General features: G+C 43.4%; 1 protein-coding gene and 1 long non-coding RNA gene across 14 annotated transcripts in view; one reads left to right on the forward strand and one right to left on the reverse strand.

Annotated features, from left to right (window-relative positions):
• The window catches only part of MKLN1 (muskelin 1), a 359,034-nt gene that overhangs the window by 133,404 nt on the left and 209,160 nt on the right, over positions 1 to 16,470 (forward strand). For 3 of the 8 annotated variants that reach the window (XM_067747040.1, XM_067747037.1, XM_067747043.1), the window contains exon 3: positions 2,994 to 3,122. The exons of 4 other annotated variants lie outside the window; for them this stretch is intronic. The gene's annotated coding sequence lies outside the window, so the exon portion shown is untranslated. Of the gene's footprint in view, positions 1 to 817; positions 1,055 to 2,993; positions 3,123 to 16,470 lie in introns of those variants that run through there. One more of the 8 variants, XM_067747036.1, reaches the window with a different exon arrangement.
• Positions 1 to 16,470, reverse strand: part of LOC137229317 (uncharacterized) — a 60,580-nt gene that overhangs the window by 21,415 nt on the left and 22,695 nt on the right. For 5 of the 6 annotated variants that reach the window (XR_010945628.1, XR_010945625.1, XR_010945626.1 and 2 more), the window contains exon 2: positions 4,536 to 4,680. This is a non-coding gene — a long non-coding RNA (uncharacterized lncRNA). Of the gene's footprint in view, positions 1 to 4,454; positions 4,681 to 16,470 lie in introns of all 6 variants that reach the window. The other variant, XR_010945629.1, reaches the window with a different exon arrangement.

The following is a 16,470-nucleotide window of genomic DNA, read 5'->3' on the forward strand; positions in this document are numbered from 1 at the left end:
ATTCATTCACTGATAATATTCATCAATTCATTAAATATTATTGTAAAACTACTATTTACCAGGTACTATGCTAAGATTTCCAAATACAAAAATGAAAAGACGGGCTTCCCTGGTGGCGCAGTGGTTGAGAGTCCGCCTGCCGATGCAGGGGACGCGGGTTCGTGCCCCGGTCCGGGAAGATCCCACATGCCGCGGAGCGGCTGGGCCCGTGAGCCAGGGCCGCTGAGCCTGCGCGTCCGGAGCCTGTGCTCCGCAACGGGAGAGGCCACAGCAGTGAGAGGCCCGCGTACCGCAAAAAAAAAAAAAAAAAAAAAAAAATGAAAAGACAATATCCTTGCCCTCAAGGCTCATCGTCCAGACTGACATGCAAACCACAGAGTACATTATGTTAATTGTCATAATGGGGAAATGGGAAAAGTGCAGTGAGGCATAGGAAGAGGAGGACCTAGATCTGCCTACATAGGTCAGAGAAGACTTCACAAAGGAGGTAGCACTTGGACTGAGGTTTAAGGGTGAATAAGACTTTGCTAAGAAGACAAATCAAGGAAGGGCATGAGATGGCTAGTTGACCATCAGAGACTCATGCTCTCCTTCCATAGCATCAACTTTTTCTGGGAATTGGCCCAACCAATTTCCAATCCCCTATACATCTAGGTGGAACTAGGTGATCCGTTCTCATTAATGGGATGTGAGCAGAAGTGATGTACATCATTTCTAGACCAGGTTAAGAAGTAGGTATGCCTTTGACTTCCCTGGTGGTGCACTGGTTAAGAATCCGCCTGCCAATGCAGGGGGCATGGGTTCGAGCCCTGGTCCTGGAAGATCCCACATGCTGCAAAGCAACTAAGCCTGTGCGCCACAAGTACTGAGCCTGCGCTCTAGAGCCCGCGAGCCACAACTACTGAAGCTCACGCACTGAGAGCCCGTGCTCCACAAAAAGAGAAGCCACCACAATGAGAAGCCTGTGCACTGCAATGAAGAGTAGACCCCGCTCACCGCAACTAGAGAAAGCCTGCACATAGCAACGAAGACCCAATGCAGCCAAAAAAAAGAAGTAGGTGTGCCTTTTCTTCCTTCTCTTTCCCAGCTGTTAGCTCTGGAAATAAAGGACTCTAAAGCTTAGAGAATGGCAGAGCTGCAAAATAGAAGGACCCTGGGTGGAAGGCAGCTTGCCAGACTGATCTGTTATATGACTAAGAAATAACATTCTAGCGCTTTAATGTACTGATATTATATAACTCGCTTGTTACAAGAGTGAGCTCTACCTTAATTAATATAAGGCAGTTCAAGCAAAGTGAACATCATGTGCAAAGGCTTACTGATGTAAGGTCTAGCACAGAGTACATACTCAGTAAGTATTTGAAATTGCAGGAAAAGTGTTATGGGGGAGTACAAATAGTCCATTATAGCCAGAGTATAAAATACATGATTGGTGGGAGTGAGAGGAGGGTGGCACAATAGATAGGCATGGGTTGATCTCAAAGAACCTTGAATGTCATGCTGAAGAATTCAGGTTTAATCTTGTGATAGGAAAGCCAATGAAGAACATTTAAAAGGTGAGAGGCAAGATCTCTGAGAAACACAACACCCAAGAAACTGCTTTAATTTTCTTTAAATGTAAGATGCGAATCCAAAGATGAAAGATAGGATTTCAGAACCAGAAGACATCATGGTTTAGTCAAACCTCATTTAACAAATGAGGAAAGTGAGGTCCAGAGAAGTTAAGTACCTTTGCCAAGGTCACCCAGTTAAAATTGGGCAGAGCTGGGGACTAGAAGGCTAGTCTCTTATTGCCAGCCCTACAGCATTGCTCTTTCCACTGTGCCACAGTGCTTCAAAGCAGTTGAGACCAGCTGGTGTGCCTGTGTTTTCAGTTCCCTAATGAAGACATTGGGGATTTGGAGGCAGGGTATTTACCATGGAAGGTTGTCTTCTCTGTAATTCCTTATCTGGCTTGAACCACTATTTTGGACAAGGTCCATTTTTCAGCATCAGATTTCCCTAGAGGACAATTGGGAATGTGCTTAGTGGCCTGTAGGGTGCCCTTGCACTTTCTGAGCTTTTTGCGGGGAGGAGGAGAAGAAGGTAGCAGTGGTTTGAGCTCCTGGAAATGTTCCTGGTCCCTAGGCATCTGGGGAGTTGTTGGCCCTCTCAGTGACTCTGGTTTAGCCAGCCAGCTGACTGTCCTTCAGGGGTCACATCAAAACATCTTCGTCAGCTTGTCTCTTTAAAAGGTCAGCCCCTACGGCTGGCACTTTAATATCATTTTCTGTTCATCAGTTCATTACCTCTGGTTTTCATATATTGTTAAGCTGATTCATTATTCATTATCATTATTTTTACTCCTTGTGCCACCCAGAGCCATATGACATACATTTGCTTTTTAATAGCAAGTGGGGGCAAAAGGACAACTGTGCTGAGGCCAGTCTCAGGAAAGCATGACATGTGGCCTGACTTAAGGAGGACTGGGTAATATTGAATTATTTTACAACTGAGGAAGCCAGAGCACAGGTTGGGGGGCAGGGGAGGTCATTTATCCAAAAGTCCCCAAGAAATCTGGGGAAAAATACATTTCTTGATGTTTTTTTGTCTAGCATTTTATAATCTCCTCACTCCTCATCCTTTGGATGTATCCTGGTTTTCTCCCTTGCATGCTGCTCAGTTGATAGCGCAGATGGTTGGGATGAAGTATTAACAAAGATGAGACTGCTGCCTCAGTCCCTGAGGAGTGCCTTGGTGGCTCCCAAAGACAACGTCTAATGCAGTGGAAAGTGCTTGGGCTTTGAAGTCAAAGAGACATCAGGCACTCTCTAACTGTGAGACTTTGGGCAAGTTCTTAACATCTCTGAGCCTCAGTTTCCTTTTATGTGAAATGGGAAAATAATGCAAACTATGAAGGTGGTTGTAGGGATTAAATGAATGAACATACATAAAGCTTCTGTCTTGGTGCTGGGCACACAGTTGGCTCTTAACAAGTGTTATTTCCTTTTCAGGTCTCTGAGAAGTTCCTATTCTTTTCCTCAATCCCTATCCTGGTTTCTGGTCAAGATGTGAAATGAAACAAAAGAGTGAGCAGATGCAGACCGAAATACCACGTTGATTGCTGATAAAGTCTGTTTATTGTGAGAGATACTAAATACTAAATGAGTTTCAGAATTAGGTTGACTTGTTCACCCAGTCACAAGTAACATTTGACCAGGACAGGACTTCTCACGCTGGGAGGAGTGGGAGTAGGAAGGGGACCCTGCTCCCAGAGGAGCAGACCAAGGTGACACCCTCACTGTGGGCAGGTGATACCTAAGTGGAAGAAAGAAGGAGCTAAGCTGAGCCTGCCCTGTGTACTTCTCAATTCTCAAAGCAGATTAAGCCCCTCCGCTAAGGCAGAGGAATAAGAGAAGTAGACAGAAGCCAGAAGTGCCAAATGCCCACAAAGAAGGAAACCTCAGAAGCATCTCCCTCAGCATTTCCCTTCTCTTGTCCCCCTCCTCTCATTTTGTGCCGCTACTTTTTAGCCACCCTGCTCATGAAGGGCACAGCTGTCAGTACTGTGGGTAGCCTCAGAATACAAAAGGTTGGGAGAAAGGTGTGGGAGAGGGAGGGAGAGGTTGTGTTGAGTCATTAGTAGAGAAAGAGGGGTGGCCACATAAATCCAGAAAGAAAAGTCTAAGTTCAGAGTCAGGAGTTAGAGGTCTGAAGGGAGGGAGGATCAGTGTTCAGAGACCTGAACTAGACAGGAAGGCACTGCAGGAGCATAATCAGAATTTCTAGGGGTAGGGCAACACACTATGGCCAGATCCCAAGAGGACAAGTAGGCATCAGGGTTCCAACATATCTGACCTCTGAGTCCTAGAACCACATCTCCTGGAGATGACTCTCAATCCTAGCATTGGGTTATATACCCTCTACCTCAATTTTTTTTTTTTTTTTTTTTTTTTTGTGGTACATGGGCCTCTCACTGTTGTGGCCTCTCCCGTTGCGGAGCACAGGCTCCGGACGCACAGGCTCAGCAGCCATGGCTCACGGGCCCAGCCGCTCTGCGGCATTTGGGATCTTCCCGGACCAGGGCACAAACCCGTGACCCCTGCATCGGCAGGCGGACTCTCAACCACTGCGCCACCAGGGAAGCCCTACCTCAATTTTTAATCTTTAAAATATAAGCATATCTTGTGATTATAAAACTAATACATGCTCACTTTGGAAAATTCAGAAATACAGAGAGATATAAAGAAAAAACCAAAAATAACCCCAAATCTCATCACAAAGAAAAACTAATATTAACTTTAGCTATATTTCTATTCAGTCTTTCTTCTATGCATATCGTTATACAGATAAGGTGATTTTATCTATACTTGTTAAATTTGCATGCAGAATTTTTAACTTAATATTATAATATAATCACTTCCCCATGTTATTAAAAGTTCTCAGTAATTAACATCATTTAAAATGACATTTACCCTGGTTTTAAGCACATCTGGATCAATCTCTACCAATTTATGAAAATCCCGTGGGTCTGGAGGAACCTTCTAAATGTTTACCTTCTTTTGGGTTGGTGAATAGGGCATTCTCCAAGGCCAGGGCTCTATGGGGCCTGTGCATGGTAACTACTACACGGTACTTGATCTTCTGGAGAGTTCTCATATTTCTAGCAATTGATGACATGATTGATCAGAAGATGCCACCCTGCAAAATATAATAATTCAAAGCATAGGCCTTTCTTATACAACACATCATTGTTACACACTCAAAAGAACCACTGTATTATTTTGCTATGGCTGCCATAACAAAATACCACAGACTGGGTGGTTTAAACAACAGAAATTTATTTTCTCACAGTGCTGGAGGCTAAAAGTCCAAGATCAAGGTGTCAGCAGGTCTGGTTTCTCTGAGGCCTCTCTCCTTAGCATGCATGTGGCTGCCTTCTTGCTCTGTCCTCAGATGTTCTTTTCTCTGGGCATGGCTGATCCTGGTGTCTCGCTGGGTATGTTGAATTAGGGCCCACCTTAAAGACCTCATTTTAACTTAACCTCTTTAAAGACCTTATCTACAATATATAGTCTTTCATGAACAGCTTCTTTCACTTAGCATAATGTTTTCAAGGTTCATCCATGTTGTAGCGTACATCAGTACTTCATTCTTTTTCATGGCTGAAAATATTCCATTGTATGGATATACCACATTTTGTTTATCCATTCATCAACTTATGGACATGGGTTGTCTCACTTTTAACCACTGTAAATAATACTGCTATGAATGTTCATCTATAAGCTTTTGTGTGGAGGTATGTTTTCATTTCTCTTGAGTAGATGCCTAGGAGTGGAATTGATGAGTATTATGGTAATTCCATGTTTAGAATTTTGAGAAACTAACAAACTATTTTCCAAAGTTTTACATGCGTCATTTTACATGCCCACCAACAATATATGAGCGTTCCAATTTCTCTATATCCTTACCAACACCTGTTATTGTCTGTTTTTATTATAGCCATCCTTGTGGGTATGAAGAGGTATCTCATCGTGGCTTTGGCTTGCATTTCCCTAATGACTAGTGATGTTGAGTATCTCTTCTTGTGCATATTGGCAATTTGTACAATTTTTTTTGAGGAATGTTTATTCAAATTCCTTGCCCATGATTTAACTGTGCTGTCTTTTTATTATTGAGTCGTAATATCTTTTTATATATTCTGGATATAAGTTCCTTGTCAATATACAATTTGCAAAGATTTTCTCCAATTCTGTGGGTAGTCTTCTTACTTTCTTGATGGTGTCCTGTGAAGCACAAAAGTTTTTAATTTTTTTTTTTTTTTTTTTTTTGCGGTACGCGGGCCTCTCACCGCTGTGGCCTCTCCCGTTGCAGAGCACAGGCTCCGGACGCGCAGGCTCAGCGGCCACGGCCCAAGGGCCCAGCCGCTCCGCGACATGTGGGATATTCCCCGACTGGGGCACGAACCCGTGTCCCCTGCATCGGCAGGCGGACTCTCAACCAGTGCGCCACCAGGGAAGCCCCAAAAGTTTTTAAAGTTCAATTTATCTATGTTTTTCTTTTGTCACATCTGCTTTTGGCAACATATCTAAGAAACCATTGCCATATCCAAGGTCATAAACATTTACTATGTTTTCTCCTAGGAGTTTTGTAGTTTAGCTCTTAATTTAGGTCTATGATCCATTTTGAGTTAATTTATTTGTATGGTGTAAGGTGTAGCCCAACTTCATTCTTTTGCATGTGGATAGCCAGTTGTCTCAGCACCACTTATTGAAAAAACTACTCTTTCCCTATTGAATTGTCTTGGGTCCCTTGTCAAAAAATCAACTGACCATATACATGAGGGTTTACTTCTGGACACTCAATTCTATTCCAGTGGTCTAAACATGTATCCTTATGCCTTAGACCTTGATTATTGTAGTTTCATTGTAGATTATGAAATCAGGAAATGAGCATCTTCCAAATTTGTTCTTCCTCTTCAAAAGTGTTTTGGTTATTCTGGGTTACATTTCCATATAAAATGTAGCATCAGCTTGTCAATTTATGCAAAAAAGAAAGATAGAAAGAGCGATAGGATCTGGATAGCATTGCCTTGAATTTCATTTTCTGAATTTTCATTGCTAGTGTATAGAAATACAACTGATTTTTGTATATTGCTCTTATATCCTGCCACATTTCTGAACTCGTTTTATCTTATTTTCTTAATCACGATGCTTTACTGCTTACTCTGTGTGTTAGATAGTATAGAAAATACAAAAATGAACAAGATATGGTTCCTGTTCTGAAGAAGCTTATAGCCTAATTCAAGAAATAAGACATAAAACTACTGAGTGAATAATAGCCTGTTTCAGCAACGTACAGGAAAGTACAGAATTACCAAGTGAACACTACAAATAATTAGAGCTCTAGCAAAGTTCAGGGAGTAGAGAGACAATTAAAAGTTGGAGAGGTCCGGAAAAAACAGAGTAGAAAGGATCTGAAGGCTCACTGATAATGAGCCATTCCCATAAACAAACTTTTAATTTCAGTAACCCTAAAAATCTCAAGAGATCCTTCTGCTATGGATGACCCTCTGAGTTACCAGTGGAACATATATGCACTATCCAGATTTAATAAATTATAACAACTTGCCATATTTGCTTAAATTAAACTATAAATACAGTAAGTCCCCTACATACGAACCTTCAAGTTGCGAACTTTCAAAGACGCGATCACGCATTCACATGTCCGATCACGTAAGTTAGTTCACATGTCTGGCGTACATTGTCGTGTGTGTCCATCCTCTACAAGTGGTTGTGCTTCTGTGTACTTTACTGTACAGTATTGTATAGTGTACAGTAGTACAATATCTTTATTTCAAGCCCAGGATGTCCGGGAGCAAGCGTAAAAGCAGCAGTGATGTAGCTCGTACTGCTAAGAAGCGTCAGAAATTGGAGGGCCAGAGAAAGGATGAAGAGAGACAAGAGGAAGAAGAAGTAACTGAAGAACTGAAGAGATTCATGGCGCAGGAAATGGCAAGGGTCTTTATTTGAGGAGACAATGTTAATTTTTGAGGCACAGGACTGGAATGTAGAACGGGACAAGAAGGTTGAAGCAGCCGTTCAGAATGCAATCCAGTGCTACCATGTCATCTATGATGAGAAAAAAAGAGCTACGACCCAGACATCACTGGATTGTCTTTTCAAGAGAGTAGAAAGAATTGAATCCAGCAAGGAACCAGAACCTGTGCCATCAACATCAGGAGTGAGTGAAATTGCAGCTTGCCCTCCGTCTCCTATTGCTGACGATCCTTCAGCTCTGCCATCTCCCCCCTCCTCTCCCTCCTCCAGTCAGTAAGTCTCCTTGCCTGTTCACTCGATGCCAGCCCGTGTGCCAGCTGTTGTACTATACTACTGTACTTTTCAAGGTACTGTACTATAAGGTTAAAAATGTTTTCTATATTTTTTGTGGTTTTTTAATGCATTCTTTGTGTGAAAAGTATTATAAACCTATGACAGTACAGTACTATATAGCCGATTGTGTTAGTTGAGTACCTAGGCTAACTTTGTTGGGTTTACAAACAAATTGGACTTACAAACACGCTCTTGAAACGGAACTCATTCATATGTAGGGGACTGTTGGTAAAACATTTTAGTTACAAAAAAAAGCCCTTCCATCCCATCTTTCCTCAGAGATAACCAATCTCTTGAAGATGGTGGAAATCCTTCCCACATATGCTTTTATATTTTTACTAGACAATATGTTTTGGATGTTTGAACATGTATATAAATAGTGTACGTATTTTTCTGAAACTTTTTTTTTCAACATCATGTTTTTAAGATTTATCCATGTGACACTTGTAGAGCTAGTCCATTCTATAATATAGTAATAGTATACTATATAGTACTGCAATAGACCAATAGCATAAATATTCTAGAATCTATTCTATGGATGGATATTTGATATGTCTAGTTCTTTGCTATTTCAAATCATGATGTAATTAATATTCTGGTGTATGCTTCCTTGGGCGCATGTTTGAGAGTTCTGCTGGGGAATATATCTAGAACAGAAATTGTTAGGGAATAGAATGTGCACATTCTCAACTTTACTAGATTGCTCTCTACTCTCCGCAGTAGCTGAACTACTTTTTACTCCCATCAATGATATGTGAGAATTTCTCTCATCCTATATTCTAACCAACACTGTCAAGTTTTTAAAAAAATATACATATTTGGGTCCTATTTTCATAGATCCTGTTAGGGTAGCTCTGGAGTGTGGTTTGAAACAGGCCACAGGTGATACTGAAACACAAATGAATGGGGGTTATGAATGAATTCATATCATTGAGATCATCAGCTCGTATGTATGTATACACAATCTAATACACTGGTATGTGAGTTGGTATGGTGAAAGTGCCCTAGCACTTTGTTGGTAACATCTATGTTGGCTGCATTTAGATCCTTGAAGATAGGTAGAGAAGTACCAACCGCCTAACATACCTTGCAGATGCGTTTTGAATCAAACAGGGGTATGTGATTGACCAGTCCACTGGCTGGTACTTAATCTAAAGTCCCACCTTTGCCAGCTGGGCTGATGGGGGACAATGCTGGCTTTCTGGGAGCTGTCATGCCTCTTCCTAGGTGCATGGCTGGGTGCCAGTAGTTGGGACTTGCCTGCGTGCCATTGCTTAGGGCAGGGTGCGTGTCAGCGACGTCTGCCAGCCCGCTGGGTGGTGTCACTGTATGGAGCACTTGTGGCTTTTTCAAAGCCCTGAGGAATCTGAGAAGCAAGTGAGGGAATGCTGCATGAAAACAAAAGGCAGTGGAAAGAGTGACCAGCCAGCAGGCTCCAGCAGGCTAGAACGCTCTGTTCTTGTTATTACTGCTTCATGAAAATGCCGCCAGCTTCCTGGCAAGGTCTGGAAGGTGAAGGGCTTCTTGAGGAAACAAGGACAAGTGATGTGTACTTCTGGTTGCCCAGCTTCCTAATTTTCCAGTGGAAGCTGCAGGGTGAGGATGAGGTCTCAGAGGCCCAGCAGGGCTGGGCTGGGAGAGAAGTTGGGCCATGCCCCAGACAGAGCTGTTCCTCAAGGAGCCATCTGAATGTCAGCCTAGGGGAGGACAGAGGGCTTCAGCCATAATCCCCATTCAAGGGGGCTTTGCCATAAAGAAGTGCCTCCTGGTTTGGGGCAGTAAGACCAGGGAGTGCTCTCATTCCTCACCTGCTTTCCTCAGAGCTATTCATGCCCTGGTATCACACACTCTCACAGCATGGCCTGCCTCAATTTTCAGAAATGAGGGAGAAGCTCAGGTAAAGGTAAGAGTTTTCATTAACTCATTATTGGATGGCTACTTGGACTCATCATTATTGGGCCTGTCAGAAGTCAACCTCTGCTTTCCCTCCTGATAATCTCCTGTCAGTGACATATAAAATATCTAGCTGTGGGACTTCCCTGGTGGTGGCAGTGGTTAAGAACCCACCTGGTCTGGGAAGATCCCACATGCCGTGGAACAACTAAGCCCGTGCACCACAACTACTGAGCCTGTACTCTAGAGCCTATGAGCCACAACTACTGAGCCCATGTGCTGCAACTACTGAAGCCCACGCACCTAGAGCCCGTGCTCTGCAACAAGAGAAGCCGCTGCAATGAGAAGCCTGCGCACCGCGCACCACAACCAACAGTAGCCCCTGCTCATGGCAACTAGAGAGAAAAGCTGGCGCACAACAACGAAGACCCGACGAAGCCAAAAATTAAATAAATTAAATTATTACAAAAAATATCTAGGTGCAAAATAGGGAAGTACTCGGCATTCTCTTCCTCTCTTAAAAAGTAGCTATGAGGGGCTTCCCTGGTGGCGCAGTGGTTGAGCGTCTGCCTGCCGATGCGGGGGACGCGGGTTCGTGCCCTGGTCCGGGAGGATCCCACATGCCGCGGAGCGGCTGGGCCCGTGAGCCGTGGCCGCTGAGCCTGCGCGTCCGTGGCCTGTGCTCCGCAACGGGAGAGGCCACAACGGTGAGAGGCCCGCGTACTGCAAAAAAAAAAAAAAAAAAAAAAAAAAAAGTAGCTATGAGGATAATGAATAAAAATAGGTCTTTGTGGATACAATAGGGCTGAACTGAGGGTGTGGTTTGCTTGGCAACAGCTCAAGCAAAGTTACCTCTCCTGGTCCCCAAATGCTCTTGACTTTGCTCTGCCTGATAAAGTCCTAAAAGACCAGCTTGAATGTGATGTTTTTTGGTGAAACCTTCTATCAATAGAGTTAATCATTCCCTTCCTTCTGGTCCCATAGCATCAAGTTTTTATAAAAAGCATTAATCATGTTGTGTGACAACTACTAACTTGGAATTACGTCTTATTCTATGTGCTTGTGTGTGTGTGTGTGTCTCCCCAGCATTTATGGACTGTACTTTAACATAATAGTCCTTTTTTTTTTTGGCCGCGTTGTGTCTTCGCTGTTGCACACGGGCTTTCTCTTGTTGCGGAGCACGGGCTCTAGGTGCGCAGGCTTCAGTAGTTGTGGCACGCGGGCTCTAGAGCGCAGGCTCAGTAATTGTGGCGCACAGGCTTTGTTGCTCCGCGGCATGTGGGATCTTCCCGGACTGGGCCTCGAACCCGTGTCCCTTAACACTGCGTCACCAGGGAAGCCCCAAACATAATAGTCCTTCGATAAATATTTACTGGAGGAATCAAAGTTCCTGAGAAAACACCAATACTGAGCTTTTATATCTTCTTAATTATCCCCTGCCTTTTCCTCCTTGGGGTGAAACTCCAAGCCTTTTTAGCTCCACATGGAACAGAGGACACACTAAAACCAAACTTTTTTTTTTTTTTAAAGGATTTGCTCCAGCAGGAATGGGTGTTTCAGATATATCATTCTGTTACAGGTACAGAAATTGTTTCCAGGGAACACTGCCATTATTATCTCTGAAAGGCAAGTCAGTGGACATTGTTATTTTCCATTTACAGATGGACAAATGGAGGCTTTCTTGCTCATTTACCAATTACAGAATGTGCACTCTGTTCAAAGTACTGTGCTAGGATTTTCATGGGATACAAAGATGTGTAAGACAAGTTTCGTGTTCTAAAGGAGAATGTTATAATCTGGTTAGGAGGAAAAGATATTTGTATGCAAAAGTAACTATAACTTGGGATCATTTTATTTGAACTATATGAGTGGTCCAAAAAGAAGTACCATAGGGAATACAGAAGGTAGGCAAAAGAATTTTCAGCCAAGGTGATCAGGGATATCATTGTGGTCAACATGGCACTTGAGATGAATAGATTTTGTGCTGGTTATTCTCCATTTGGCTCCTGTATTTGTTTCCTGTGACTGCTGTAACAAATTACGAAACTGGGTGGCTTAAAACAACAAAATTTTATTTTCTCAAAGTTCTGGAGGCCAGAAGTCTGAAATCAAGGTTTTGGCAGGGCCAGGATCCCTCCGAAGGCGCTAGGGGTGAAATCTGTTCCTTGTCTCTTCCAGCTTCTGATGGCTCCAGGCTTCCCTGGCTTGTGGCCACTTCACTCCAATCCTGATTCTATGGACACACTGCTTTCTCCTCTTCTCTCTCAGAACTCCCCTGCTTCTCTTTTATTAGGATATATGTGATTGCATTTAGGGCCCTCCCACATAAACTAGGATACGCTCCTCCACTCAAGATGCTGAACTTAATCACATCTTTTGCCGTATAATATAATTTTCTCAGGTTCCAGGCAGTAGCCTGTGGACATTGTTTTTTTTTTTTTTGAGGTGCCACTAGGTAGTCCGCGACAGCCTCCTATCCTCCTCTGCCCTGCTCTGTGCCCCGTGAGGCTGTTATCCACAGATGACTCACCTGGGCCCACTGCCCTCTGGCTTACTGTTGGGTTTGGCCAATGGGAGGTATCAGCAAGTATCAGAGGGCAGGAGAAAAAAAAGTTTGGGGGTATTTCTTCTTAGTTTTCTGCTTTAGCGCCGGGTTCTGGCAGTAGCTATGCCCTTTCACAGCTCGAGCTCCTTCGGGACTCCCATAACACCATTTCCGTGCTTTGTCTCTTCAGCCCTGGCTTCCATTCTTGCTAGTCCTTGGGTGCCTCGATACTTTTAAGTAGCAGAAACCCTGCCTACATCCTTGTAAATAGTGTCTTCATCAAATTATGTTCAAAATCCCAGCTGAGTGTGCCTTCAGTTTCCAGCCACAATCTTGACTGATACAGACACTGAGAGGCAAAAATTTAATTTCCAGAACAGAGATAGACTCAGGTTGCCTCTAAGTTTAAGTAATGACCAGTGGGGACTGGAAGGTGATTCAGCACACAATATAGCCATAGCAGCTGGGTTATCTTGCGGGCTCTTGGCAGTAAGTATCTGTTGCTTTGTACTCTAATTATCTGCTGTTATTGTGACTCTGCTTCTGTTGCCCTTCCTACTAAGTATTTTCTGTTCTTTTCTCTATCTCACAGCTTCTATTGCTTCATGGTTTCTGCTATGTGATGTCAGCTTTCTTCCCTCTGTGGATCTTTTAGTTTTCTCCCCATTGCTAACTCCTGACTATCTTTTTGTATTTCATATTCAACCCCTCCAAAGGGCCTGACTGGTTTGGCTGCTCACCATCAAGTACAGGCAGTTAGGCAGAGCTTCCTTTGACAAGTCATCATATGAGCATAAGTTTATTGCCCTAGGGTAGGTGCCTGCTCCTGGACTAAATGGTTTTGTTTGGAATGGCAGAATAAGTTGATACATAATTTGGTGTCCTGTCAATTAGAAATTCCTGGGAAGTGCTTATGGGTGTGGCAAGCATTCTGATACTTCCCAGAGGGTTTATCAAAACCCACAAGTACTTCTGTTGTCCAGTTCAATTGCAGAGGCATGGCGGTCTCAGAAAAGCAAAACACATGTTTGGGAAAAGCAAGCAGCCCAGAATAGCTGGTGGTATAATTCGAATAGAGAAACACTAACATTGGTATTAAAGCTGGAAATGTAGGTCACGACAGTTTGTGGAGGGCCTTGAGTGAAGATTTGTTTTAGAAGGAACTTTAGACATTATTTTATGGGCAGTGAGAAGTTACTGAAGGTTTCTGAACGTGGAAAAGCAAGATAAAATCAGCTTTTAGGGCTATTTAACTGATGGCAGTGGTATTCAGATTGGATCAGAAGTAGGAAAATGTGGAAACAGAAAGACAAATTAGGAAGGTGTTATAATAGTCTAAGAGAGGATAATGGGGACCCAATCCAGGGCAAGACTAGAAAGGAAGGGAAAGCTAGTTGTGAGAACCTCAGAGCATAAGTGGATTTAGGATTGAGGCTAGTTTTGAGCTACTGGTTTAGAATCTTTTTACCACCAAGGATCCTTTTAATTATTTTTTATTTTCTTCCAAATAAATGACACCTTTTTGGAGGAATACATGAATTCTATCAGGCATACTAATAAGACTGACAATATTATTACCAGCTATTATCTTTTGGAATACATTTTTGGAAGCTTGGCTCTGAGCCAAGGGAATGTAGGCAGTGGTGGTTCCATTGAGAGAAATTGGGTCTGAATATCTTAGCCGAGTGGTCCCCAACCTTTTTGGCACCAGGGACCGGTTTCATGGAAGACAGCTTTTCCACGGAAGGGGGTGGTGGTGATGGTGGTTCAGGCGATAATGAGAGTGATGGGGGGCGGCAGATGAAGCTTCCCTCACTCACCTGCCTGCCGCTCACCTCCTGCTGTGTGGCCCGGGGTGGGAGGGGTGGGGTTAGGGACCCCTGTCTTAGCCTATGTTTTCTAGAAAAATAGAACTCAAACCAAGAATTAAGGCTAATATTTTATTTAGGAGATGTAATCCCAGGGCAGTAAGAGTGAGAGAAATAGGGAAGAGAGACCGAGAAAGAGGTGAAGCAACGCAAGGTGATGTTTGAACAGCCTACAGTGACAGTAGGTACACCTGCATGTGCACGCAGAATATCTCCAGACATGCTGCATGGTGAAAACATGCTCAGGTAAGTTCTTGGGAAGGAGAAAGGAAAAGTAATCTACCTTCATGGTTCTCTCCCATCTCCTATTTCCCACTGATCAAAATCTATCACACCAGTAGTTTCTTTCCTCATACTTCTACATTATGTCATCATATGTTCCCATTGTTAGTTTCTTAGCAAGCCACAGCCAAGGCTCTATGGTATGGCCTTTAGTCCTAGTTGGGGAGTAGAGAGAGAAGCCAGAAATTCATGGAGTGTGGCTGATGAGCCTAGCTGCTCAGTGGCAATCAGGGGGAAGGCCAGGCTGGGAAAGTGGTAGATAACCTCCAGCCCCAGGTAGCAGGACTACATGTGCCCAAACAAAGCAAGTCAGCTGCAGTAGTGGCTGAGACAGAACCACCTCCAGGAAGACAGTGTTCTGAGGGTTACAGAAGGAATAACCATAGAGAATTACACTCCTACACAGCATAGAATAAATGAGTATGAACATGGGCTTTGGAGACAGGCAGAGCTGAGCTTAAGTCACAGCTGTATATGATTTTAGGCAATTTACTTAATCTCTTTAAGCCTTAGCTTCTTTACTCACAACATGGGGATGATGATACTATATAGCTCGTGTTTGTAAAGCATTTGGCATGATGCTAGGCATACAGTAAACGCTAAATACATTATGGCAATTACCATCATTAATATCATTCTTGGATGACTGTGTAATCTTCCCAATGCTTTCTCTTCTCCAGGCTGACTCTGCCATGTGCTGCTCCTAAATCTATCTTGAGCAGGTTGGGTGGCTCAAGCCTGCGTCCTTTAGTTACTCTCAGGGGCAGTTGCCTCTAGAGTACTCCACACTTGAGGTCATGAAACCCCAGAGAAGGTGGGTGGCCCCCTACAGGGTGCTGACCCATTAAGTCCCAAGAAGTCAGCACCACTAACCCATCACCTTTGGTATGTAGATAGGACATATCTTAAATAACCATTTGCTCCTATAAATTTTTTCCCCTTCAAAATAGAAAAACAAAGCTTTTTGGTCAAAATTTTGCCTTGGTGTCCCAAGAAAGCACAGCCAAATACATAAGTATTGCTAGATCCATACAATAAAGAGGTTCCTGTAAGACTTTAAAAACAGGAGAGATCACTCTTACACAAATGATATTTGATGGGATATCATCTCTAAATTATACATATCAAAATTTCTTTCTTCCCATAAATTGAAATCCTTTTGACTTTACATAGGCATATTAAATGCCCAGAGTAACACATACCTAAAGTATGTAACTACTTTGGAAATTCCTGGAACAATGACAAAAACAGACATGTCACTCTTTTGTTCAAAATCTGTATCACTCAGAATAAAAATTCAAATCCTCAATGGCCTTTAATGACCTTGAGGATCTAGTCTCCAGTTATTGGACCTCACCTCTTAGGAACTAGGAGGCAGGATAGCATACTTGGGTACTCAAGAGTACCAAAAGTCTCTAGAGACCGACTACCTGAGCTCCAGTTCAACCTCTATCATTTGCTAGTTATGTGATTTGGAGGCAGTTATTTAACCCTCCTGTGCCTCAGTTTCCTCATCTGGAAAAGAGAAAAAACAGTACCCACATAGTTGTTGAGGATTAGTTAATTTTTTTTTTTTTTTTTGCGGTACGCGGGCCTCTCACTGTTGTGGCCTCTCCCGTTGCGGGGCACAGGCTCCGGACGCGCAGGCTCAGCGGCCATGGCTCATGGGCCCAGCCGCTCCGCGGCATGTGGGATCTTCCCGGACCGGGGCACGAACCCGTGTCCCCTGCATTGGCAGGCGGACTCTCAACCACTGCGCCACCAGGGAAGCCCCAGTTAATATTTTTAAGTGCTTAACATAGTGCTACGAGTAAGGGCTATCTAAGTGTTAGCTGCATAAAATACTTCCTTTCATTCACTGCACTCTGGCCGCACTGGCCTCCTTACCGTGCCTCCAGCAGGCCAAGCGCACTCCTGCTCAGGACCTTTGCGTTTGTTGTTCTCCCAGATGGCCACATGCCCAATTTCCTCACCTCCTTCAAGTCTTCGCTCAGCTCTCACCTTTTAAATG

The sequence above is a fragment of the Pseudorca crassidens genome, chromosome 8 (assembly GCF_039906515.1).
Source record: "Pseudorca crassidens isolate mPseCra1 chromosome 8, mPseCra1.hap1, whole genome shotgun sequence".
NCBI classification, from domain to species: Eukaryota; Metazoa; Chordata; class Mammalia; order Artiodactyla; family Delphinidae; genus Pseudorca; species Pseudorca crassidens.